This window comes from Pristis pectinata, chromosome 16 (genome assembly GCF_009764475.1).
Source record: "Pristis pectinata isolate sPriPec2 chromosome 16, sPriPec2.1.pri, whole genome shotgun sequence".
NCBI lineage: Eukaryota > Metazoa > Chordata > Chondrichthyes > Rhinopristiformes > Pristidae > Pristis > Pristis pectinata.
Window position 1 is genome coordinate 30,992,961 of NC_067420.1, and position 27,477 is coordinate 31,020,437.

General features: G+C 41.5%; 1 protein-coding gene across 7 annotated transcripts in view; it reads left to right on the forward strand.

Annotated features, from left to right (window-relative positions):
- LOC127578703 (disks large-associated protein 4-like) overlaps positions 1-27,477 on the forward strand; it is a 435,166-nt gene that overhangs the window by 359,323 nt on the left and 48,366 nt on the right. The window lies entirely within an intron of this gene.

Genomic DNA, 27,477 nt, shown 5'->3' on the forward strand with positions numbered 1-27,477 from the left:
TGCTGTATTTGATCCTGCTCCTGAGATTGATAGCAGGCAACTTTCAGTTTTAAGCCCCATGACTCTGCTAATCAGGAAAATAACAGACCAAATTATGTTGTCTAATAGCCTGTAGTTCCAAATGAAACCACCAGCTTTCAGGCATTTGCGGCTCAACATGTCTTGGATGCGTGTGTACAAGGTGAAAGGAGAAGTCTGGGATGAGCTAGAGATCAGATCCCAGCACATCTGCCAGAACACTCTGACACTGGACTCATTGTTGAATTGCTCTGTGTTATAGTGCACAGCCAGGAAAGGATCCAATGACAGTTTCCCCCAATGTAAGATAAGATAAGATATCTTTATTAGTCCCATGTACATCAAAACACACCGTGAAATGCATCTTTGCGTAGAGTGTTCTGGGGGCAGCCCGTAAGTGTTGCCACGCTTCCGGCGCCAACATAGCACACCCACAACTTCCTAACCCGTACGTCTTTGGAATGTGGGAGGAAACCGGAGCACCCTGAGGAAACCCACGCAGACATGGGGAGAACGTACAAACTCCTTACAGACAACATAATTTCCCCTCTGGAGGAACTGAGTGGCAATGAAATCTCCTTCAAACACATCTTGCTCTTATGATTCAACCAAAAATCAGATTAGAGAATCTGTTGATGGAAGATCTCTGAATAAATCAATCTGTCAAAAGATAATCTAACCAAATATTGAACATTCTATTATTCCTTTTGAGAAGTTTCTCTTCAATATAGCAAAAGTGCACAATTGATTGTCTTGTCCAGAAAGGCATACTGCTCTTAATTGATTTGAAGCTCAAGATGTGAAATGATCCCAAAGCCAATAGTTATTTATTTTAAATTTTGTTTATGAATGAAGACTGCATTTCTATGTCTCTGTGGTGCTTGAAAAAAATCTGGAAAAACAAATCACTCAGGTGCTCCTGCATACCGCTGAGTGGATCAAGAGTGACCATGCCAATTCACCATAAGCGCTCCAGCTGAAATGGTAGGCAGGTAATTTTCTTCCAGCCTCTTGGTGCAGCCATTCTTGATATGACTTGCAGGCTTATGAAAGGACCTTTGTGACTTTAACTGTAGCTCCTTCCTCCTTCAGCCACCCAATTACTCCAAGGGAGAATGGAAGCTTTTTCTATCTTGAGCTGATTTTCTTAAAAATGACAGCCAATTAACAACTAGAACTGTGTGGAACCAATCGGGCAGTTATTGGAAATTTGCCTCATTTCTATGCTTGGTGTCCTGTCAGATTTTTTGGTTCAGTTTTGAATGGCTGCCCAAAGTACTTTCAAGTTTCCAATTAATAATTGTACAGTTAGATGACATGACACTTAGATGTCCATCCAACTTCATGAAATTTACCTGCCCATCTGAAACAGTCATCTGTATCTGCTGAACATTGCTGTTTGAAAACTGAATGTAAAGGATACTGTGGAAGATTTCTACTTGCCTTTGAGACTGTTTCTGTTCCTTTCCACCTTCCACTCGGTTGTCACAATACCTGGTAGGTTATTCTCTGCCACTGCTATTTTTTGCTATGTCCGCAGTTATTGGAACAGTCGTTTCCATTCTGTATGTTCTTGGTGAAGTTGATTAATCAAGGTACCTTCCAAAAAAATCTTTTTAACCTTTGCCACAACTTGATGTTCTTAAAGCTTTGTTTCTTGATTACACTTTAAGACTTAAATCTGCGGCTTATGTACATACCTAATTGTATTTATTGTCAGACGATTGGGCATGTGATGCTGAGGTACATCTGTTTTCTGCACAGAATATGATGCACTAGTGGACGTTAAGGTGAAATAACTACAAATAAGTATACTACGCCTTTAATAATTTAGATTCCTATTCATTCTTGCAACCTTATTCCCCACACTCTTAATAATATTAAAATCATGATCCCTTATCATTATTGATCCAGTGCATATACTCCAATAGAAATTCTATCATATTGCACATTTTTGAATTCTACTTGATGGCACTTAATCAAAAGATTGATTGCACCAATGGATGTTTGTGCTGTGCATATGCGATCTGCATATGGTTGTGCTCTGATGTCAAATGGTGAGCAATGCTGATTTTGATGTCACTTGTCCACTCAAAGCCCGTGGACTTCACACACTGAAGTAGGTTGCCACAGGAATCTGCTTCAGCAATAGTTAAGGGCCCAGTCTTTCCTGGACCACTTCCAGGGATCAGAAGTATTAATCTTCTTCCAGATAGGTTCATCTTCAAGTGTTTTTCTTATTAATGGCTTCAACAATCACACCTCTCATCCACATCATTTACCAAACTGCCAACAGCCGTAGTACACACGTGCTTGATTGCACGTACAGGCCTTTCAACAGCGGGCACACCAGAGTTCATGAAGGAGTTTCAGCTGGGCTGTGCATTGGGGAGATGTGGTGTAGGGGATCAGCACAGTGAGAGTCTCTGGAAGAGGAAGCGGGAAGATCATGTGAGTGGTATAGGGAGAATCAGTGGTAGGGGAGTCATGAACAAGATGGTTTGAGTGATTTGGCGACAGGGCGTTGGCTGGGGGGTGCAAGAGGAAATGTTGCGTATGAGTTGATTGGGGGAGAGAGTCAGGGAAAAATTGGGAAGGGTCAGGAAATTGGTGAAGGGCAAGAGCTTGTCATGAAGAGAACTGGGTTGGAAAATTGATTGATAGACAAGAAGGGTGTGTACTACGGCTGTTGGCAGTTTGGTCTATGACAATGATGCCTTGTATTTCATGTGCAAGAGGATATTGCACTCCGGGAAGGGGTGGGGCTCACAGAATTGACAGTATCTTCAGGTGAGATTCAATTTCTGACCCATTATTACCCTTTTCAGTGCAATAGAAGATCTTCATAATTTTCAAAACCTCTGCCCTACCTCCACTGTTTGATTGCTCAGCAGTCAAGGAGTTGGAGCTAGAAGGAAATTTAAGGGTTAAATGCCACATAACTATCCTGATAGCACTCACAAAGGAGGCTGTAAAGCCTTTTCCCGGTAGTATTGGTGCTGTTGGTCTCCCCTGGTGTGACCAACTGATTAGATCTTGCAGAGGATCCTACTTAAAAGAATATTTCTTTATTCTGGCTTAAAGTAAACTTTTGACTGCAATCAGGAGACTTCCAGGGAGATTTTGTTAAAACTGTCCCAATACTCCAGCAACAATTATATTGCAAATGTCCTGAGGATTTCCATCAGAACAAATGAACATGCCAGTTTACCTTATCAGAGTTTGCCTGGAAAAAGGCAGTGGATGGTCATATGATCTGGCAGGGGCCTTCCTTGGTCTGTAGCAGGAGTGGAAAGAGGGCAAGTGACCTCAGCTGCTGCAGGAGAGAAGAACCCACACCGTGGTTACAGAGCAAGGTGCCTCCTTCTCTGGCCATTCTCTTCCAGGACCTCCGATGTTGCCTCTGAGAACCTGTGCAGCCTCTCTTTCAGTCTCTGAGCCACTCTGGTGCCACTGTGTGTCAGCCTGCTCACTCAGCACCTTCAGGGCAATCGAAGATTGAATCCCTCACACAATGCTCCATGAAAATTGTGTCTGATTGGCAGCTAAGTGTTAAATCTGCAGAAGTGTCATAAGGCATTCAATAAGTGGATGAGCCACTGAGATGCTGGACCAGCATATTCTTGCTAGGGAAGCACACTCCTTGAAGATGACGCTCCTCTTCAGTTTGGCCCTGCAGAAGGAGGTGTACCCATTGCCATCTTCTTTAAACTGGCCGTCTTCTGCACAATGTGTCTGACTTAGAGCAGCCTTGTCATTGTCTCCAACGTGGAACTAACATGCTACAGTGCATGCACCCAAACCTTCATGCTTTGAATGAAACCAAGGAGGGCTTCTACTCCAACCCTGGAAACAGTCCTGGTCCACCTCTCGCAGGGAGACAAACTGATGTAGGGTCCTGATCCAGGGTTTTGACCCGAAACGTCGACCATTACTTTCCCTCCACAGATGCTGCCTTACTTGCTGAGTTCCTCCATCAGTTTGTTTTTTGCTTCAGATTGAAGCATCTGTATTCTCTTGTATCTCAACAAACTGATCCCGTTGAGTGACTTCAATCTCAGGATGGGAGTGGAACGCAGCCCTCGGGCAAGGTGGGAAGCACAGTCAGCATGGACGAGTTGGGCCGAAGGGCCCGTTTCCATGCTGTATGACTCTTTGATTCCAAGGTGTGATCGGCAAGGAAGGAGCAGGGAAGTCTCACTCTGGTAAGGTCCTTTTCTTGCAAAGTGCTTGGAGCATGGCCCTGTAATAATGAACACTCTGATTCGACAAATTAACAAGCACAAAATGATGGTAATATCCCCCTTCCCCTTTCCCTCAGTCCAAGCCCTGGCACCTAGAGTCACAGAGTCATACAGCACAGAAACATGCCGTCGGCCCAACTCATCCATGCCGACCAAGGTGCCCACGTAATCCATCTGCTGGATTATATCATCCTACGAGTGAGGGAGCAGAGAGATGTCCACATCACCCACTCCTTGGCAGGCACCAATGGTTGCTGGACTGAACGCTGCCGAAACCAATGTTTTATCTCTATCAACCTGGCCCCAAACATCAGCTTCCACAGAAGCATTGCCGCAAGAAGGTCAAGGTCAAAGCTGTCAAGGATCCCACAATGCTTTCTATGATCCTACATTGCTGGTGGTTCTTAGATACCATAGAAGTAATCTGTCAACTCCCAGGCTCCGGGTGTCCACAGTTTATGGGCTGCCCTGAAGTGGCATCTGTGAGGAGACTTGTGGTTTCTGTAACAAAACTGGTTTGATGAGATTGACCAGGAGACAGAGAGACTAATTAACTGCAAATGTAAGGCATTCCTTACATTGGATGGAAGCTCTACCTTTCTTCAAGGGCACCTGCAGGTATCTGTGATAGCACCTCCAGGCAAGATTCAGATTATAGTAATCAGCAATAAGGCCCAAATTGTACAGTGAAACCGGTCTTTAGTACAGTGTGCATTTAGTCCCAACAGTTTTTGTTTCACTACCTTCTATCCTGCTACTCACTCTCTAATCTCACTTTCCTCACCCCTATAACTTGTTAGTTTAAAATTTCCCCAAAGTTCTTTTTTGCAAAATGTTTGGTGCCAAATCAGTTAGGTGCCTCTGAAATGGCTTCCTTTTTCCTGAACCATGGTTTCCCCTCTACCTTAGTGGATGGTGCCCTTGATTGCATCTCATCTATTTCCCGCACGTCTGCTTCCTTGTCCTCCTGGACAGTAAGAATTCCCCTGGTTCTCACCTTCCACCTCACCAGCCTCCGCATTCAGTGGATCATCTTTCACCTTTTCTTCCGGCTCCAACAAAATTCCACCACCGAACACGTCTTCCCCTCCCTTCCCTTTCAGCATTTCAAAATTGTTCCCTTCGCGACTCGCAGAACCGTTCTCCTGTTCCCACCTGCTACTCGCCGTTGTATGGCATTTTCCCGTGCAACCGCAGGAGGAGGAATATCTGTCCTTTCACCTCCTCCCTTTCCACTGTCCAGGCACCCAAACAGTCTTTCCAGGTAAAACAGCTATTCACTTGCATTTCTTCCAATCTAGTTTAATGCATTCAGTGTTCACAATGTGATCTTAATTTTGGAGAAACCAAATTTCAATTGTTTCATGGAGCACCTTGCTCAGGCCTCTGGAGAGACCCTGAGCTTCCGGTTGCCTGACATTTTAATTCACCATCTCACTTCCACTGTGATCTCTGTAGCCTCCTGCACTGTTTTGAGACCCAACGCAAGCTTGAGGAACAAGATGTCATTTTTTGTCCAGGCGCATTACAGCCTGCAAGACTCAATATTGACTCCACCAATTTCAGATAACTTGTTCTTTCTGTTTGTTCAGGACTGGCTACTTGTACTTGCCATCCTACTTGTACTTGCCATCCTACTTGTACTTGCCATTCTGTTTGTTCAGGACTGGCTACTTGTACTTGCCATCCCACCCAGACGTCACAACATGAGCAACACATTACACAGAGGAGCTTAACTGTCCATTTAATGGCTGCATCACTTTATCCTATCACATACATTCCCTTCGTTCCACCCATTGCCCTCCCGCACCTTCTCTGCCACTTGCTTTCTCTTCCTCACTTCTGATGAAGGGTCTATGACCTGAAAGCTTAAGTGTTTTTCTTTCCACGAACGCTGCCTGACCTGCTGAACTTTTCTAGCATTTTCTGATTTTATTCCAAATTCATATCATCTGCAGTTTTTTTTGATTTATATTTACTGGTGCCAAATCAGTTCTTATTTGTCATGTTTTTTTGAAAGGTTTTCATGGGGCATCGTGTAAGTGGTTCCATATATGCAGGCCCAAAGTACCGATCAACATCGTGACAATTCTGCAAATCCCACTCTAGAATTCGAGAACCTGTTTTTAGTCTGGGCATGTCAGTGAGGTGCTGAGGGAATATGATATTGTTGTATGTGCCACTTTTGAATGAGATGTTAAATTCCCCTGTTCAGATATATGCGTGAAAGCCCTTGGAACAAAATGACCTCGTGACCAACATTCATCTTCATTCACTCAACACCACCAGAACAGATTACTAGGCCATTTTATTAATTTGCTATTTATGGGACCTTTGGGTGTAAAATTAGCATCTGCATTTGTCTTAATTTATTGATGATGAAACAATTTGAGGATTGAAAGGCCATGTAAACACAATTAATTTTCTCTTGCTGGAAAATTGTGCAGACTGAAAATTCTACTGCATTTTGCAAGCTTTTTAATAAGTTTACTGACAAAAAAATCAATCGCAGCAAGCTTAAGGTAACTTTTATCACAGTCCTCATTGCATGTGACATATTTGGAGATCCACTGTGAACCAATTGTAGTGATGCTATGATCTAACTATAATTATGTCTGGAAGATGCCAAGAGTTTCAGAACAAGAATGTGTATGTTCTTGCAAATTCACGACAATGAACATTTGTGCTGACATTGCATATGGCAATGTTATTGCATTACACACTCATAGGATTTTCCTATACATTTACATATAAGTACACCACAATACTCATAAAGCATTGATCAAGGTCACTGGAAATGCAAGTAATGGCCGTCAGCGAGCAACATGTATTTGATATCATTGTGCAAGATTGTATTGCATAAATAGACAGAAGGATCCACCTCAAATACAGGGACTTAACCAAGGGAGGAGGGCGCTGTAGTTTAAGTGCCTGTCTGTAGCTGAATCTTTGTCAACGAGTCAAGCTAGAAAAGAAGCCATAAAATCCTCACAGATGGTCCCGATGTTTCTGATTGCAAGGGGTTCTTCGACAGCTCCACGTCCCATCATCTGTCAATGAAGCATCAGGCCCCCTCCCGTCTGCGACTTGGCACACAAAAGCAATGCTGCCTCAAATCAGCTCCACTGTTTGGAAGTGACTGTTCCTGGCGAGAACTCCCATTTAAAACAGCACACCATGGGGGAGATTGTGCGGTAATGCCTGCACTCCTTACACAATCTCCCAAATAATAGTTTCTGTGTGTGATCATGCAGAAGGCCCTGGATTCATGATCCTTTTGTCATGTTCAAAAGCAGTCAATTCCCTGTGGCCTGCACTGTATGACCTCCATGCAATGCCATTTTGGCATGGGCTTTCAAGCCCACAAAATTTTCCAGTTCTTGTCTTTTTTATGACGTTGAACTATAAATGCCAATATTATTCAAGAAATATAAAGAATGAAAATAATTAGAACCACAAATAATGAACTACATATGTAAACATATAAATAATATTTTGCATGTATATTGTTAAGACATTAAAAGGAGCGATTATTGTGTGGATTGCCGAGGCATGGTACAAAGGACACCAAATAGACATATGTTATAATACAGAAGATGCCAAAGAAGTAGCTGCCTCCTCATAATCAGGCATTGATCTTCAATTGTTTTATCAATGAAGTGTGGATTCTACTCCAGCAATTTACTGACAAACCACCTCAATCGTGTTAAGCATTTTAAAAATAAACAGGCAAGAAGAAACATTTAATATCAAATGGTCTTTCCTATTCACATCTTTCTCATACCATTCTCATCTCATGATTTTCAGTTTCCAGTCTTTACAATCCTTTCTTTTTTTGGCTGCCGACTGCACTCGGTTGTCTCTTTGTGTAATGTATTCCATCAGTGATGCTTCTCCCCAGGAATCAACATGCCACAGGGCTTTGACTGGAATAGACCATATGTATAATCTCGTTGGTGCTATGGAAACGGCATTTTCTGCAATCAGATTTTGCATGTTTTCAGTCACCAGAGGAGAGGCACAAATGAGATTTACAGACGTGATATACAATGGTTGCACTAATTAAATTTACACAATGATGAAATAGAAATAATACATTTAAAAAATGCTTCAGCTGAGAAAGCTAACCTATTGTACCCTACTTTTACTCAATAAATTGACTGAAATTTTCGTTCTAGGCCTGATTAGTTACTTATTCTTTTAAACCCATGAATCAAATGTATTTAAACAATAGCTCAAAATTAATATTTCCTTGACAAAATAAAAACTGTTAGCACTACTGCCAAGCCAAAAAGAGAATATTCTCTTTGAGAATAAAATGGTAACTGAACAACAAAGCAGTTATTGGATATAATATTTAAATTTAGAGATGGAAATCTAAATTCATCCTTTGTCTCTGTGTTCCAGTCGCTCCCTATTGGTGTTGAGGCTGATTGGGACCATTGCCAAATAATGTGTTCCATCGAGCAGAATAAGGAGACAGAGGCTGTTGCCAGATCTGGGTTCTAACAGCACAAAATTGGCAATGATTAAGAATGAATTCTGGGAAAGCAGTGGGATACCTGGTATAAGTCAAGTGACAGACCAGACAACTGAACGACCGACTGAACTGAGAGACATTTATTTGGTGAAGTCTTTTTTGTGGTAGAGATCTCCTACCAGTCAAAATAAGAACAGAGGTATGTGACAAGCAGATTGCATTCTATTCTCTGTTGAATCTAAAAGTGATCAAATGAGTGAAAATCAATGGTCATTTTATAGTTTTTGTGCTTACAGCTTATTTGGTTAAATACTTGATATCTTGCATGCTGAAATATGCAACAGTGCTTTCTTGAGGTGAATATAAAGGGTCTTGCTGACAAATTGTGCAAAGAAAGTATTTGTAGGTTACTTAGTATCTCTGTACTTCTGTAAATAGAAGTAAATTTTGGTGAGAAAAAATCTACTTTTCAAGAATGTTTTCCTCTCTCTCTCTGAGGCTGCAATGTGAAACAATTATTTCACACCAGTATGCAAAAACAGTTAACACACTTCACACCAGTGTATCACGGTTAAATACCGTCTAAAGGCCTTGCATACAAAAGAATCACAGCTAAATTTACTGAATGATGGGTGTGAGAAGAGATCATGATCTTTCGATCAGAAACCAAATTGGCTTGACATATCTGCAGGAACAAAGAAAAATATGAGGGTTTACTATCCCAGCTTTTCCCAGTTAATCAAGGGATTGGATCTAAAATTCATGGAGTTGGGATGATTTCCATCCATCCTCAAAGGCAATATGAGAGGCATTTGCATTCTACTTAAAAGAATCCTCTCAGTTTGCTCCTTCTGCAGGTGATATTGTTGATTCTGAAAGCCGATGTGGGGTCTGTCGGTCCCTCTTGAACCACTCCCCCTTGTTACTACCATCATGGAGGAGGTACAAGAGCTTGAAGACCCACACTCAACAATTCAGAAACAGCTTCTTCCCCTTCGCCATCAGATTTATGAATGGACACTACCTTGTTATTTCTTCTTTGTACTATTTATTTATTTTGTAATTTATTGTAATTTTATGTCTTTGCATTGTACGGCTGCTGCAAAACAACTAATTTCATGTCATATAAGACTGATAATAAACCTGATTCTGATTCTGAAGGAAGTCAATTATCTGAAAATGTAACTTCTTGGTTCTTTGTGGGTACTTGAGATATTTTTAACTTTTTAATTATTGATCAATAATAGCTTTGGTTCTTACCATCAGCCCAGAGTGGGATATGTGCCTCAACAGATGAATGTTGGCCAAACCAATTTTAAAACGGCCCCATCCTTGTGACCTGCTGTGGTGGAGGACCTGCCTCTGCATCAGTTCTGCCTCTGGAAAGAGTCTGTGGAATAGCATGATACCAAACTGTGGAAAGTGAGACACGACCTATCAAAACCTGCCCCTCTAAGAAACTGACTGGTCTTCACTGCTATCACAATGCAGGGGTAACTCCTTCCTTAAACTGTAGGGTGAGCCTCAAAAACTTGTGGCAGAGTTGCAAACAGGACAGAGAATATTGCCGAAATGTAGGATTGACCTTTTATTAACAGAGATAATTTGCAAGTCAGTAGGCATACTTGCAGAGTGGGAAGAGCAGTTTAAACCACAGAAACACTTTTTACACATTATAAAAATATTTTACACGTGGTAATAATGCTGTTTTCTTGTGGTTCCTGTTGAGAATCAATTACTATCATTTCTGAGTCTTCTACAAGGACGGGAGTGGATGGGACAGCATTCGACACTGATGGCTTTGAGGTGGAGGAGGAGGAGTTACTTTGCTTCCTCTAAAATCCAGACTGGGGGAGGTAAAGCCCCAACATTTGTCTCAATCCAGCCCCAGGTGCATGCCACGCTGGCTTGTCGACTGCCCCATTCCCAGCAAGGCAAGATATATCTGAAACTTCCACCGACCTCATCATCTTTCCTGCTCTTTGACAGTTACTGATCGCAAACCTGGACCTATCCACACCGATCACTCCATCCACTAATCCTCATGCGACCTCCACCATGTCTCTGAAGAATGTCTCCGAGCTGGACCGGACACCTGGAACGAGGAGGTTTAGTATGAGAGGGAGGGATGGTTGATATGTGAGCTAGTGAATGGAACAGCACCTGACATTGATGGCTCAAGCCAAAAAATTGTGCTGGAGGCCTAATATTGAGGAATTCACAATTCCCTCAAAATCATAATCTAGGTAGGGCCTCAAACAGCAGCGTATTCAACCACAACATGCACAAATTAAAGGAGAAACTAATCATCCATCCAACACCTTTCTAATGACCTCTTTTCTTTGTGTATGTGTGTGTGTATGCGTGCACACATGCGCACACCATTTCAAGAGAAGTAATTAAGCCAATTGGATCAGGATTCACTGTTAGTAAATGTGATGCATATTTGAACAGGAAACAGTAAATGATAGCTATTTGAGTGAGGAGTGAAAGGGAACATCTGTCTTTGGAACAATTCCAAACAGTTATTTAAAGCTTTCAGAAGAGAGAAGATAGGATTAGACAAATCAAAAGGTGGGGTGGAGGCTGGGAAGGAAAAAATTGTGGGGCTGAGGACCCTGTCTGATGCTGCTTAAAGCTGATTGAAACAGTTTAGTCTGTGAACTTGACGAACAGAACTCTGCTGCCCATTCCCTAACCTGAACCCATAAACCTTGGGCTCAGTGACATCACTGGTTCCCAGTTAAGCCTCCATTTTACAATTCTTATCTTTGTTTCTAAATACCTGCCTGGCCTCACCCTCTTCTCCATTTTAATGCCCTATAACCTTATAAGATAGTTGTGCTCCTTCAAACCCTCAATTTGATCACTTCACCATTGTGAACAGGCTTTAACTGAAAAGGCCCTAAATTGTCAAGTTTCCTCTGTGTAAAATTCTTATGCTTCCCTCCTCTTTTAAAATTCTCCATATCATCTATCACTTTGACCAAGTTTTTGGTCGTCTACCTTTATATCTCCCTCCGTCACTTGCCATCCATTTTTGTTTGATAATGCTCTTGTGTTGCACCTCAAGATACTTTGGTGGATAGCCCGATTTCACCACTGACTTGGCTTTATCTTCATTTTGTACCTCATGTAGAACATAGAGCACAGGTAACTCTAAGAAAAGGAGAACTTCCATAAAAATATGTAATGGGCATGGTTTGGAAATTAGTTCTTTTTATTTTCTTTTTCCTTCTGGCTTGAATATCATGAAGCAAGTTAGCATAATCTTCCAGCAACAATGGCATCTTCTGGTTCCTGTCACTTTCAGATTAAGGAAATTCTTATGCTATTGATGCCACTCATAAATGTAAAGGATTTCAGCTCTTAATGCAAATGGCATCAGGGACTGGTATTATTTTGGTTCCAAGCACCTCCTGGTATATGTATTAAGCAGCATCTGTGTGTCTCCCTGTGCAGCATTGCAAGGACATGCATGGAAACCTGGAATGAGCTCACACGTGAATGCTTGTTTAGGTGTGGAAATTGCAGACATGTGCAATTCACAGGCCTTCATTTACCAAGTAACCTATTCTGGGTCAACAATAGCTGTGCTACATATCAGCTGGAGCAATAAAAGGAGCTCATCAGTCTTAAATACGGAGCACCAGAGAAAAGAAGTATTTTAAGATGGGGCAATGATTACCAAGGAACCATTTCATCATAAGATCAAATACACCATTTCTGAATTTGGTATCCACACATAAATGTGAGTGTGCATATACAGTTATGCAAACAACTTTTGTTATCAGTCAGGAGTAGGAATCCTGGCCTCCATATGCACAAGTATTGAGACAAAGAGATGCATCTTTAATCCATCCCAGCTGGGCTATGTCAGTTTTTACCCACTACCCAATCCTGTTTTGATTCCAGTAAAAAAAACAAATGCTGGAAACTCTCAGCATGTGAGGCAGTATCTGTGGAAAGAGAAACAGATTTAACTTTTCAGGTCAAAGAATTATCATCAGAACTGGGTCCTGGCTGGCTGACATTTCAGTACGTTACTGAGGGAGTGCTGCATTGTCAGCAGTATCATTTCTCTGATGAGTTGACCTCCTGATTCTCTTTAACATAGCTGTAAAAGATCCCTTGGCGTGTTTTTGAAGAAGAATAGCTATAATGAAGATGAGGAGCGTCAATTGACATTTCTGAGAAACTGCTGGAGAAAGTAAGGGGCCTAAATTTGACAAATCCCTTGTACCTGTTGGGCCTGTTTCTGTGCTGTATGACTCTATAAGAAGATAGGAAACAAGAGGCCAGTTATAAAGATGGAAAGCAGCACTGGCAGCATCTGTGCAGGGAGAAACATAGTTCATATTTCATATCAATTATCAGAACTGATGAAAGCAATTTCTGCTTTTATTTTAGTTTTCCAGTGTATACAGTTTTTTCTTTGGGATTGTTAATGGCCAGTTAGTCTTACAGGGGTGACAGTATAGTGCTAGAAACAATAATTATGTATTTAGTAAAGAGTTACTTAGAAAACCATATGAAAAGAACATTATGTTTGGTAAATCTAATGAGTCTTTTGAGGGATTAACCAGCAAGATAGACAAGATAACTCAGCGGACATGGTCTATCTAGATTTTAAAAATGCATTTGAAAGGGTTCCATATAAAAATTTATTTGATAAAAGAAAGGTTAATGGCATTGAGGGTAGCATGAATAGAAGATTGATAAAAAGACAGGAAACCGATTAGGAATAAATGAACCTATTATTATACAGTACCATAGGGCAGACTGCTGGGCCTCAGCCATTCACAATTTATTTTAAGGACTTAGATAAAACGACAAAGTGTAACATGTCAAAGTGAACCATCACGAAAGTAAAAGAGCTTAGAAATTGCTTTACTATCTTTTAATGGCATTAGAACAACATGGAGGGTCACCCTAACACTGATTGTAGAAGTCCTGTGAAGAGCAAGATCCTTATTTGCAAGGTTTGCAAGGTTCACTGAACAGGATTGTCAGATTTCCCCACATAGTACTGTTTTGTGTTGGTTTCAGAGCCTCATTCCCCCATTGAACCATTGCAAGTTCGATCAGCTAATGTGACATTGCATCCAGCTTATAAGGGACATGCCAGAATACAACTGCATTCTTCCAGCTGTAGGGATATGTTGCAACTTAATGAAGGGAGAATGTGCCCAGAGGAGGCATCTTATTTATGCAAGGGGGTTAGGGAAGCTCTTCAGGAATTCGGACATATACTCTTGGCTGGAAGTTGCTGGGGAGGTCTCTGTAAGGAGCAGTATTACATGCCTGCAGATTGAGTAATAGTACAACACAGTTAAAGCTCTTTGGCCACTGTGACAGTTCCAGTTTGCTGAAGAAAAAGTAGATGAAGTCCCTGCTGCAGCTATGAACAGAACACTGTGAGATGTAGCAGAGATTAGCAGCAGAAGCCTGGGATGATCTTGATGCTGGGAAGTGGAGTGTGACTGTAACTCTGACCTCCATGGGTAAAGCAGTCCATGCACATGTATAAGCCTGATTTGAGATCACAGATCTCCCTGAGGACAAAGAAGGTTTGTTCTTTAAATAACATGGTTTCAAGGAAATGGGGTTAGTAATACCTGATTGTTCTGTGACAAAGTAAGATCTGCTGCTTTACAGACCAGTGAGTTTAAAAATCACATTGAAGGTGGACTTTGCATGTCCCACGACTTCCCATCATTTGGGGAAAAAGAATGATGTATGGGCAAACATTTCTCAGTGGGTTCCGGAAAGACCTGCTGGTTAAGTTGATTTTCAACTGCGCGGCAACATTTGTTTTTGTGATTGTACAAAGAAATTTCTGGGCCAAAGAGTCCGTCAAAGGGTATAGACAAGTTAAGCAAGTGGGCAGGAAGATGGTGGATGAAATACTAAGTGAAAAGTGTTTACTTATGAATCTTTGTATGAACAAAAAAACAGAATATAGTTTTAAAATATTGATGAACAGAGAGATCTTGGTGTGCTAGCTGATGAAACACAGACAGCAATTAGCAAACGAAATGGAACGTTGGCCTTCTCTGCAAAAAGGTTGGTGTACAACAGTCAAAATTTCTTACTGAGATTGTACAGGGCTCTGTGAGACCTTATTTGGAATAATGTGTGCAGTTGTGGTCCTTGTACCCAAGAAAGGATTTACATGCAATGGAGCCAGTGGAGCATAGATTCATTAGGTTGATTTCTGGAATTAGACAGTTGTCTTTTAAGTGAGATTAAAGAATATTGACCTCTGCTCTTTGGAGATTAGAAAAATATCAGAAGTCATTTCATAGGGATTGACAGGATAGATGTCAAGACGGTGGTTCATCTTGTTGGATAGTCTCAAACTTGGGGGCATTGTTTTAGAAAAAAGGTCAATCATTTAGGACGGAGATGAAGAGAAATTTCTTAATGCAGACTTCTGTAAATCATTGGAATTCTCTGTGTCAGGTGATAAATTTTTGTTCAGTTGTTGAGTGTTGTCAAGATTGAGAATCAATAGACTTTTGAACCAAAGGGGAATTGGGGGTACGAGAATAAGGGGATTGAGTGGAAAAGTGGACTTGAGATGCAGGATCGGACATGATCTTATTGAATGGTGGAACAGGCTCAGGAGTCAATGGCTTTCTCCTGCACCCAGTTCTTGTGTGCTGGTGTCATGAGGGGCAAAATTTGTCCCACACTCAACATCAAAAAAAAACTAGTACCCGATTATGATCAGACCACTGTTTGTGGGAGCTTCGTGTGCATCAACTGATTGCCATACTTCCTATATTACAGCATGCTTAAACTTGTGGAGATGAAAGGTGATGTACAAATGTAAGTCCTTCTTATGTAAATTCAGTCCACGCTAATTAAACAAATCAGAATGAGCATGGCACTGGTTGGATTACATAACATTCAAAGCAACCAACATGGAGACATTAAATGGAAAAGGAAAAATGTTGACGGTGCAGGAGGTTAGGATTGAACTAGTTGTTTGCTGGATTGGAACACAAGGAGGCATATTAAAGCATTTATTGACAATTAGGAGGGGAATAGGAACTTGGTAATTATTTTCCTTGTGGTCGTAGCTCTCCAAGAATGCAAAGAGTTGATGCTGAAAGTAAAAGACTTCAGGCAGAAGAGAGGGAGATCAAGGTGGAGACTCACATATTTTTATGAATTTCCGCTCTGAATACAAACAGTGCAATAACTATACCTACTATCAGATGCCCTGCAGTGTTTTTCTGTGTTTATTTTATAGTAGGAAGAGCTATGCTGTGTCACAGCTGGGTAATGTATTTTCTCACTGAACACAAGAACGGCAGCAGACCATGGAACACATTTGTTTTCAGGGTACCTGCATTCGGATAATTTAAACATTTACTGAAACATTAAACAGCCCACATGTGGGATTGGGTGGGGGCCAAAGCTGGAGGGTGGTTATCAAAGGTGGCAGTGAGGTCCACAGGGGCACCAGAATGCCCAATAATCAATCACATTAAGGACATGTATGTATGTGTGAAATGACTTTCTCTTTAGTCTCGAAAAGTGGCCAAATTTATTGCCTAGAAATTAGACCCATTTGTGTATGTTTTTAGGTGTGATAACAATCACCTTGTACATGTTTTAATCCAATTGAACCCATTTCCAGTTGAACGTTTGCTAATTGGTAAATTGGACTTGGCAATTCTAGGCATGATTCACCTTTGCAGGGATGCCATTTCCTGGGCATCATTCATGCATGTGATGATATGCATCAAACTGCAAAATGCTAATTCTTCCATTAACAGTTCAAATTGGTTCAAAAATACAAACTACATTTCAATTCACTGTTAACAAAGAGAGACCCCTGAATCAAATTGTCAATTACCTGTAAGTTAACAGGTCTCTGGTGGAACACTGATGCCTGTTCTCTCATTGTGCCTGTTTGTCTTGATATATAGGCATGATTCCAGTTCGAGGTGGGGGGAGTTGCAGTGAGGATAGTATGACCAGATACAGTTAAGACACATGTCTAACCTCCAGCATGTTTTCCCTTGATTCCATTGGCAGCCTTTTGTACAGTTGCTATGTCTGCCATGAAGAATGTACTCTGAGTCTCTGACACATTTCCCATGATCCTTCGCAGTCATGCTATAGCAGCTGCAATGTCTGCAGGAAGTTGCTATTGGAAATTATGCAGATTGTGTTTTAGCATGCCAAAATGGAGCAAAAATACCCTAAAACATTTTTAATGGTAAATCTTATGTTGGACCCCAATTGGGCAGTCGGGCAAAATACAGCAAAAATTTAGCATATGAAAAATAGGTGAATTCCAGTTTCTCGAAATATATCTCTGTGCCAGCACAAGGGTGCCAAAGACAAGGCTGAAGATCTTGCGACCATCTTTAGCCAGGAGAGCTGAATGGATGACACAATCTCGGTTTCCTTCTGAGGACTCTTCCAATACAGAAACCAGTCTTGAGCCAATTTGATTAATTCCATGTGGTATCAAAAAATAGTGAAGAACACTGGATACAGCTAAGGTTATAGAATTACACAACATCCCAGCTCTACTATTGAAGACTTGTGCTCAGAATCAGGTTTATTATCGCTGACATACGTCATGAAATTTGTTGTTTTGCGGCAGCAGTACAGTGCAAGACATAAAGGCATAAAAATTACTATAAGTTGCAAAAATAAATAAATAGTACAGAAGAGGAATAAAGAGGTAGTTTCATGGGTTCATGGACTGTTCAGAAATCTGATGGCGGAGGGGAAGAAGTTGTTCCTGAAATGTTGAGTGTTGGTCTTCTGGCTCCTGTATCTCCTCCTCGATAGCAGTAACGTGAAGAGGGCATGTCCCGGGTGGTGAGGGTCCTTAATGATGGATGCTGCCTTCTTGAGCCACCGCCTCTTGAAGATGTCCTCGATGGTGGGGAGGGTTGTGCCCACGATGGAGCTGGCTGAGTCTACTACCTTGCCCAGCCTTTTTCAATCCTGCACATTGTACAAATCTGAAGAAATTTGCAGAACTAGCCATGCTTCCAGTCAAGCAGTTACCTGTGGTAAATGATACAGGTGCTGGTTCTCTAAAGCCTTTCACCATAAGAAGGCACAGATCAAAGGTATGATGGAATATTCTGCACTTGCCTGATGAGTTCAGCTTGAACAAGATTCAATAGGCTTCCGGGACAAAACAGCTTCCTGGATTGATGTCCCATCCACCTTAAATATTCACTTCGTCTGGCCCTCGTGCACTTGCTGCAGTGTGTACTGTCCAGAATAAGCACTGCAATCACTTGCCAAGACTCCTTCAACAAAACATCCCAAACCTGCAACATCCACTGCTAAGAAAGACGTGACCAGTCGGTGCAGAGGAAGCTTACCACTCCTCACACAGCGAGTCCTACGAATGCCTGAATTGGAATTAAATCAGTTTCTTCACCAACACTTGATCTAAATCCTGGAACTTCCTGCCCAGAAACAACATGGGAGTCCCTCAACAGAATAATTCCAGCAATTCAAGCAGGTGGCTCACCACCACCTTCTCGAGAACAGTTTAGCATAGGTAACAAAAGCTGGCTGTGCCAGCAATGTTTACATCACATAAGGGAATTATTAAGAAGAAGATTGCCACTTTTGGTCTCAAAATTTCTTTTGTAGACACTCAGATTGGGGTTGTCTGGGAGGTAGTTCTTTTGAGTCAGTCTGACTTAAGGAAAAAAAAGAGGAGGGAGGCAAATATCATGGTGACCATTGTGAGCCATTGTGGGAGAGCTTGTATGCCGAGGAGATTTTGATGGGGACAAGGTGATTGCAACCTGTGGGTCATCGGGAAGTTGTTAGCTTTCACTTGGGGTTCAATAGTTTTATATGGGACCAATGGGGAAAAGCACTCTTGTTTGTCCTGATTCACAAGCCGTGCTTGAAAAGCACTTTTATGTTTCACATATCATTCCTCATCTTTGTTTAACTGCTGGATTTCTCAAATCCCAGGAAAGCTGGCCACTGATAATGCTGGATCAGAGTAAAAAGAGGCAAGCAGCCAGGTTAAAATATTTAAAGGAGCGATCTGCCTCCTGACAGCAAGGTGGCTGCAAGCATCTAGTCAATAAAAATGTGAAGTGGGAGAGTTTGAGATAGATTGGATTTGAGATTTTACCCACCTTTTTGGAAAAAAAAGTAACAAAAAGTATAGCTGCTAAGTCAATAACATTGGTGGCAAGTTAATTTCATAAATGGTCAATGTTGAAACTAGAAATAAGGGACCAAATGAAGCATAGTTTCATTTAGCTTCATATAGCTTCATAAATGAATTTACAGATTTCTGTACCGGCTTACATTTTTAATGTTTTCAGTGTTTCTGTGCAATACCAATTTTAGCATTACAGATTTAAGAGAAACCAATTTGCAGCAATATTTTTGGAGCATATTTATCAACTACTTTTAAAGACAATCTTTTGAAATTGTCTAGTTTATGTGAAAAATAACAGGATCAAAGATTTCCAGAACTGATCTATTAATTGTGACTTGTAACAGATTATTGCCTTAGTATCAAAATTGCAATATGTTGTCATTGGGGAGTTATCATTGATACCTCATCGAATCTTGCTATGGAGATCACAATCCTATTGTCTGGGGATATTAATTTGCATGCATTGTTTGAAACATTCTGTAATATTAGTTTATTAAGTTACAGTTTGTTTTATTGGACTGGTAATGGTACAAACAACAAAGCAAGTTTGTTCACTAGATAGTCCGTAATCATAGCTATTAATTTCTTCAGGTCAACCCTCTAATTTCATCTCACTCCATGAAAGTTCACAATTGTATTAACAGAGATAAAGAAAAGAGAGAAGTTATTAGCACAACCTGTTTAGTTGCTTGACTCCAGAAATTACAAAATAATAATCAATCTGTGGCTAAATATGAGTGTATGTTGTCAAAGTTCATCAGGCTTTGTTTGATATCTATTCTGCAATGAGCCAGAATATCTCCACGTGCTGTATATGTCCCCTTTAGTGTGTGGCAGAGAACATATCCTTAGTCATAAAGTTCACATTAACAATGACACTGTTAGCTAAATCAAGATTGCACATTGATTTTTCCCAGAGTAGGGGAGTCTAAAACTAGAGGGCATAGATTTAAAGTTAGCAGGGAAATATTTAAAAGGGACCCGAGGGACAACTTTTTCACACAGAGGGTGGTGGGTATGCAAAATGAGCTGCCAGAGTAAGTGGTAGAGGCAGGTACAATTACAATGTTTAAAAGACATTTGGATAGATACATGGATAGAAAAGGTTTAGAGGGATATGGAGCAAACATAGGTAAATGGGACTACCTCAGGTAGGCAACTCGGTTGGCATGGACAGGTTGGGCCGAAGGGCCTGCTTCCATGCTTTATGGCTCTTTGAATTGATGACTCTACGACATGACAAAACACCTTAAATGAACAGAAAGAAGAGAATCTTGCATTTTGACAATTTTGTAACTTTGCAAGATGTCCCAAAGTGCTTAACAGTCAAGGAATTACTTTTGAGATATGTAGTCACTGTTGTAATGTAGGCAACACAGTGACCAATTTGTATTAAGCAGTCTACTGCAAACAGCAATATGACAATGTGCAGATGTTCTGTATTTGTAACATTGATTAAGGAATAAATATTGTCCATAATATCAAGAATAAGCCTGTGTTCTAAGAAATGCTGACATGAGATCTTGCACGTTCATCTGAGAATGTAAACCAGGCCTTCATTTAATGACTTTCGTGGTTTTGAAAAGGTTGTTTTTAACATCTTCTTTGAAGAAAGGGTAAAACCAATGTAAAATAACATTTGAGAGGAAATTGAAGAGGATTGTGAAATAGTAGGGAAAGAAATAGAACTAACTAAATTTAAAATGTTTTGGTCAGATGTGGCTTTAACAAGGCTAATCTCAGTCTTGCTGTAACGTTAAGATATTTACTTATTAGTCACATGTACATCAAAACACATAGTGAAATGCATCTTTTTGCATTACTGAGAATGTGCTGGGGGCAGCCCGCAAGTGTCGCCACTCTTTGGGTGCCAACATAGCATGCTCACAGCTCCTAACCTGTACCTAACCTTTGGAATGTGGGAGGAAACCTGAGCACCCGGAGGAAACCCACACAGACACACGGGGAGAACGTACAATCTCCTTACAGACAGTGGCGGGAATTGAACCCAGGCCACTGGTGCTGTAATAGCGTGATGCTAACCACTACACTACCGTAACAAAACATGAGCGGGGAAATTTATAAGGTCGGTGAGTCAGGGATATAAGATAAGATTTCTTTATTAGTCACATGTACAGTGAAATGCATCTTTTGCATAGAGATGTTCTGGGGGCAGCCTACAAGTGTCACTTCCGGCACCAACATTGCATGCTCACAACTCCCTAACCCGTACTTCTTTGGAATGTGGGAGGAAACAGGAGCACCCGGAGGAAACCCACGCAGTCATGGGGAGAACGTACAAACTCCTGACAGACAGCAGCCGGAATTGAACCCAGGTCACTGGCACTGTAATAGCATCACGCTAACTGCTACACTACCATGCCTGCCATGATATGTTCATGTTATGATTAATAAGCTACACATGACTCTCCACCAGAGTATGGGATACATGGCCTTTGACACTGACTTGTGATTAGGGTGAAATTAATCTCATTGTTTCAAACACAATTGCGATCCATTGCCTCACCTCCCCTGGGCAGCGCAGTAACAAAACTGTGCTGTCTCAGACCTGACCTTCGAAACTGTTCTTGTAGAGTTTGCACATTCTCCCTGCGATCATGTGGGTATCTTCTGAGTATTCTGGTTTCCTCCCACATTCCAAAGACCTGTGGGTAGGTTATTTGGCTGCTGTATATTATTACCACTAGTGAGTAGGTAATGATAGAATCTGGGGGAGTAAACGGGAATGTGGAGTGTTAAAATAGGATTACAATAGAATCAGTGAAAATAGGTGCTTAATGGTTAATGCGAACTTTCTGGGTCAGAGGGCCTGTTTCCGTGCGATAACTCAGTGACTTGCCTGAAAGGCAGCATCTCTGACAGTGGATTGCTCCCTCAGTACTACACTGAAGTATTAGGGAAACAAAGGACTGCAGATGCTGGAATCTAGATGAAAAAAACAAGATGCTGAAGGAACTCAGCAGGTCAGGCAACATCCGCGGAGAAAAGCAGATGGTCAATGTTTTGGGTCAGTCCTGAATAAGAATCCTGACCCAAAACATTGACCGTCTGCTTTTCTCCATGGATGCTGCCTGACCGGCTGAGTTCCTCCAGCACCTTGTTGTTTTTTCACACTGAAGTATCATGTTAGATTTTCATGCTCAGTTCTCTGTAGTGGGACCTAAAGATACAACGCTCTGATTAAGAGGCAAGAGAGTGACCAACTGAACCAAACCTACTGTTGGAGCAATATTTAATCTTCGAAACACCTCAAAACAAATGGGAACAAGTCAATATATAAACACAGGCTGTCATTGCTCTTTGCAGTATTGTTCTTTCCCACCTTCTTCTGTCCAATTTTCAAAACATTGTTAAGTCTGTCAATCAATTCTGCTTTATTGCACAAGATCAGTTTCCCACATTCGAGCTTTTACTCTCCTATTTCTGTCCCACTGCCTTCAGCTCCTTTCCTTCTCACCTCCATCACATTTGTTAAGTATGCAGTGTGGTTAAGGATAAAGTATGGTCACTATCCATGTTGGAAGCAGAAAACCCTGGATGCCATGAACATCATCACTCTGTCAAAATTACAAACAGAAACCTCCATAAGTGTAAAGTATGAAAAATGTGATGTATAAATAAGTTCAAATACATCTTACAAAATGTCTGACACTTTTCCCTACAACTCTAGGAGGTGCAACACTTGTTCCTTCACCTCGTTCCTCACCACCATCAACAGACCCAAACAGCCCTTTCAGGTGAGGCAAATATTTACGTCCACCTCCTCCACTTTGTCAATTGCTTTTGATGCTCCCGATGTGGTCTCCTCTACCTAGGTGAGACCAAGCGCAGACTAGGTGACAGGTTTGCAGAGCACCTGTGCTCTGTCCACAATGGCCATCCTGATCTCTCAGTTACATGCCATTTCAACTCCCCTTCCCATTCCCACACCAACCTGCCCATCCTCAGCCTTTTCCACTGCTCAGCTGAGGCAAAACTCAAACTATAAGAAGAACAAATCATACTAGTCTGTGTAGCCTACATCCCAATGGTATGAACATTGAATTTTCCAATGTTAGGTAAGCCTTACCTCTTGTATTTCTCTCTCTCGCTCTTCCACCGCCCCCCCCCCCCCCATCGTCCAATCCAACTGTGGTCCTCCCATTTTTGTTCCTTGTCCCATATCCCCCTCCAACCCTACCCCCCATCACCCATTTAAAGGTCAGTGGATACCATATAAATCCCCAATGGGATCCATGTGGGAGTCTGGAACTATACTCCTATATGTATCCCATAGGGGAGTCGAGATCTAGAGGGCACAGTTTTAAGGTAAGGGGGAGAAATTTAAAGGAGATCTGATGGGTACATTTTTCCACAGAGAGGATGGTGAATATCTGAAATGAGCTGCCAGATGAGGTGGTGGAGGCAGCTACTATTACAATGTTTAAAAGGTACTTGAACAGGTACTTGGAGAGGAAAGGAATAAAGGGATATGGACCCTGGATAGGCACTGTGGTAGGCATGGACACAGTGGGCTGTAAATGCCTGTTTCTGTCCTGTACCTTTCTATGATTCTATGATTCTTGGATTTTCCATTCATATAGGTTTGCTGTGTAAGCATAAATTCATAAAATCTTCCCCATTGCCTCGCTCCACAACACCAATAATATTCTAGTGAATTTCATTAAATTATCATCCTATATTCAGAGCCTTAATTAGCACAAATTAATTGCAACAGATGTACCACAGATTTAAATACTTGAAGCACAGTGAATGCTATTACAACAGACATAGTATAGATGTGTGGAACAGAGAGGTAAATCCAGAAGATCCATTACATTCTCTGAAATTTTATTGCTCACTCATTTTTGGTTCACCTCACTCTCATTCCTAGGTTCGCTATTAAATTTACATGGAACGCTTGTCCAAAGGTGAGAAATCCTGTACAAGGCATATATATTTCCAACAATTAAGATACAAAGCTTTATTTCAGGATTGTAGATGCTGAATGCAAAAGCTAACTGATCCCTGACTTTCTATTAAGGTGACCACAAGGTTCGCACAGCCGGAGATAACAACACCAGGCATAATGATTGAATTTGTTGCGTAATCATTTTCCCCAGGCCACATTCTGCACTTTTGTAGAACAGTTCCCCTCTCTCTCCCTCCCTCTCTCTCCCTCCTTCTCTCTCAAAAGACGTACGGGTTAGGAAGTTGTGGGCATGCTATGTTGGCGCCGGAAGCGTGGCGACACTTGCAGGCTGACCCCAGAACACTTTACGCAAAAGATGCATTTCACTGTGTGTTTTGATGTACATATGACTAATAAAGATATCTTCTCATAATTTCTATGTGCTCTTAATTGTGGCTCTGAGTGTACAAGCCTGCCTGAGTATACCGCTGGTTGCATTATTCTTTCTGTGCATGTTCAACTCTCCTGCTGTCACCCTTCCATTGTTCATTCTAGCAGATGCTGACTGACTCTTAGTTCCTGATAAATTCACCTCCACTGTTGGCTCAGATAGACTTGAGCTCCTGGATACTGGGCCCTAAATAACTAAAGAATCCACGTGTGTTGTAAATATTAGTGGGTTGCTGGACCTCCTGTGCTTTTTTCTTTCTTTTGCCTCAAACCCAACTGAAGGCTCAGGCCTAATGGGTGGCGGGGGGGGGGGGTGCGGGGGGAGGGGGGAGTGTGGAACAGGAACCCCTTACCTCCGGTCTGCCTTGAGACATGAACCACCTAAAACAGGCTCAAATCACTGGAGAGATATGACCAATATTGCCTCTGAAAAATCCTCCAAATTCCACAGACATGATAAGTGAACCAATGTCAGTGTAGTCTCTCAGCAATGAGGCCCTAATTACACTCAGTCCTTTCCACTGGAGAGGTGACATCATTTGCATGCCCTGCACAGAATCCTGTAAGTGACATTTTATTCGGAGTTCTCTCACCTATGACCAAGCTCAGTTGATGGCACGAAATGACCAGCTGGGCAGAGGAAATGGCTTCCAGATGTCCAACGTTCCTCTGACAAGTGATGTAACATCCCCACTGACTGGAAGAAATCCCTAGATCATGACTGCTTAAAATGACAAAGCAACATTCGAGATGACATTGAGAAACATGAATCCTTCTGTTGGGAATACACAAAAGCCCACAATAAAAGGCAGAATGAGCTTGCCACCTCCCAAACTACTACCCATCTGCCTGTCAATCAGCTTCTGCCCCAACTATGGTAGGGTCTGTGGATCCTACATTGGGCTCATCAGTCACCACTAAACTGGAGTGGAGACTAGTCATCCTTGACCCCAAGGGACTGCCAAAGAAGAAGATGACCTCTATTGTGCTACTTACTGTAGATTTACTCGTTCAATGGGCCTGTGGCACTGTTACTTTTATTTGCTTCAAATCATGAGATTATGAACTTTGTATGCACATGCTTTGGCATTAAAAAATGACATATTGCTTGCATTGTGATCCAGTCATCTATTGCCACAATTTTCACTGACCTAATTTGCCTCTCAGTCCTGCATTATCTTCAAAATCTGTCTAAAATTTGTCTGTGATCTTATCTCTGTTCTGTATCACGTGATCTTGTGACTGAAGTTTCCTTTACATTCCCCTCCCCCAATGAAACAATTTTTAACCACCTCAATGCGCTACTTTCCAAAAACCCTAGAACTCGCTGCTAGTATCTATTAAACCTTGCCTTTGATTATGCCTAACACTGATGCGAAACCTTCATATCCATTCCTTTTCTCACTGAATTACTTGGGATATTTTTCAATGTGAATTGCATGATAAAAATCTGGGATGTTTGTTGCATTGTTATCTGTGTGTGCTTTAGGTTGGTGTCTGAGGCTTTACCTCTGAATAATGTTGACTGCATGGTTTTCTTTGTGTATTTTAAACAACTTTGAAGATTCATCGTTAGTTGTGATTTTGAGTAGGAGTATCTCTGAACGTCAGTGCTTTCTCTGTGGGGGATTCTGTTTCAGAGCTTTCTTTATCTACTAGGTCAGCTGCTGTTGGAATGAAGTCAGCAGTATCTCAGACTGTACACTCAGTGTTTGCTCAATGTGTGAACAGAACTCTGTACATGCATTCTGTACTTTTGTCACATGATCTTTCCCCAAACTCCACTATCTGAAACCCATTCATTTATCACTCTTTTCTCAGTGGCCTACATTGGTCCTGCAATATCTCAGTTATAAAATTCTCCTTGTTGCTCCAATGTAATGACATCTCCAGTTCTTGATGGTGACGCATCCCCAATTTCTTTACTTGCACAACTGGCTTTTGTGTCTAGAGTTGTCTCAAACCTCAGCTCGGGATTTTGTTTTGCTTAATTGTTTCACCTCTCTTTTATATTTCTATATTTAAGAAGCTGCTTAAATGACCAATGGTCCTCATATCTCAAGTAGTTTGCTGATAAGCTTTATTTGATGCAACTGCGATGAAAAGGCTGGGGATACATTATGCAACTAAAGGTATCAATACTCACAATTAAATGATCAGTCAATTTGATCACTTTCGGGCAGGCACATGATCATGTCATTGGTAATTGGTTTATTATTATCACATGTACTGAGGTACAGTGAAAAACTTTGTTTTGCACGCCATCCATACAGATAATTTCAAAACATAAGTTCATCGAGTTAGTACAAAGAGAAAAGCAATAACAGAATGCAGGATATAGTGTAATAGTTACAGAAAAGTGCAGTACAGGTAGACAATAAGGTGGAAGGCCACGATGAGGTTGATTGTGAGGTCTAGATTTCATCTTTATCGTTCAAGAGTCTCATAACAGCAGGATAGAAGCTCTCCTTGAGCCTGGTGGGGTGTGTTTTCAAGCTGTTGTATCTTCTGCACGATGGGGGGGTTGGATAAGAGACAATGTCTGGGGTGGGAGGGGTTCTTTGGTTATATTGGTTGCTTTCCTGAGGCAGCAGTAAGTGTAGATAGAGTCCATGGAGGGGAGGCTGGTTTTTGTGATGTGATGAGCTATGTCCACGATTCTCCGCTATTTCTTGTGGTCACAGGCAGAGCAGTTGCCATACCAAGCTGTGATGCATCCAGAAAGGATGTTTTCTATGGTCCATCTTTATAAATTGGAGAGGGTCAATGGCGACATGTTAAATTTCCTTAGGTGTGCTTTCTTGGCTGTAGCTTCTAAGCACTTGGACCAGTTCAAGCTCTTGGTGATGTTTAGACCTTGGAAATTGAAGTTTTCAACCATCTCCACCTCAGCACTGTTGATACATACAGGGGCATATGCTCCCCCACCCCTAACTCCCCCCCCACCCTAACTCTCCCCCCCCCGCTTCCTGAAGTCAATGACCAGGTCTTTTGTTTTGCTGACATTGAGGGAAAGGTTGTTGTCATGACACCATGCCATTTGTCTCTCTCTCTCTGTACTCCATCTCATCATTATTTGAATTATTTGAGATCCAGCCCACGACAGTGGTGTTGTCTGAGAACTTATTAATGTTACAGAGGTGGCGGGACCCCTGTCAACATGCATGACTATCATGTCTTTTTTAAGTTGCTTATT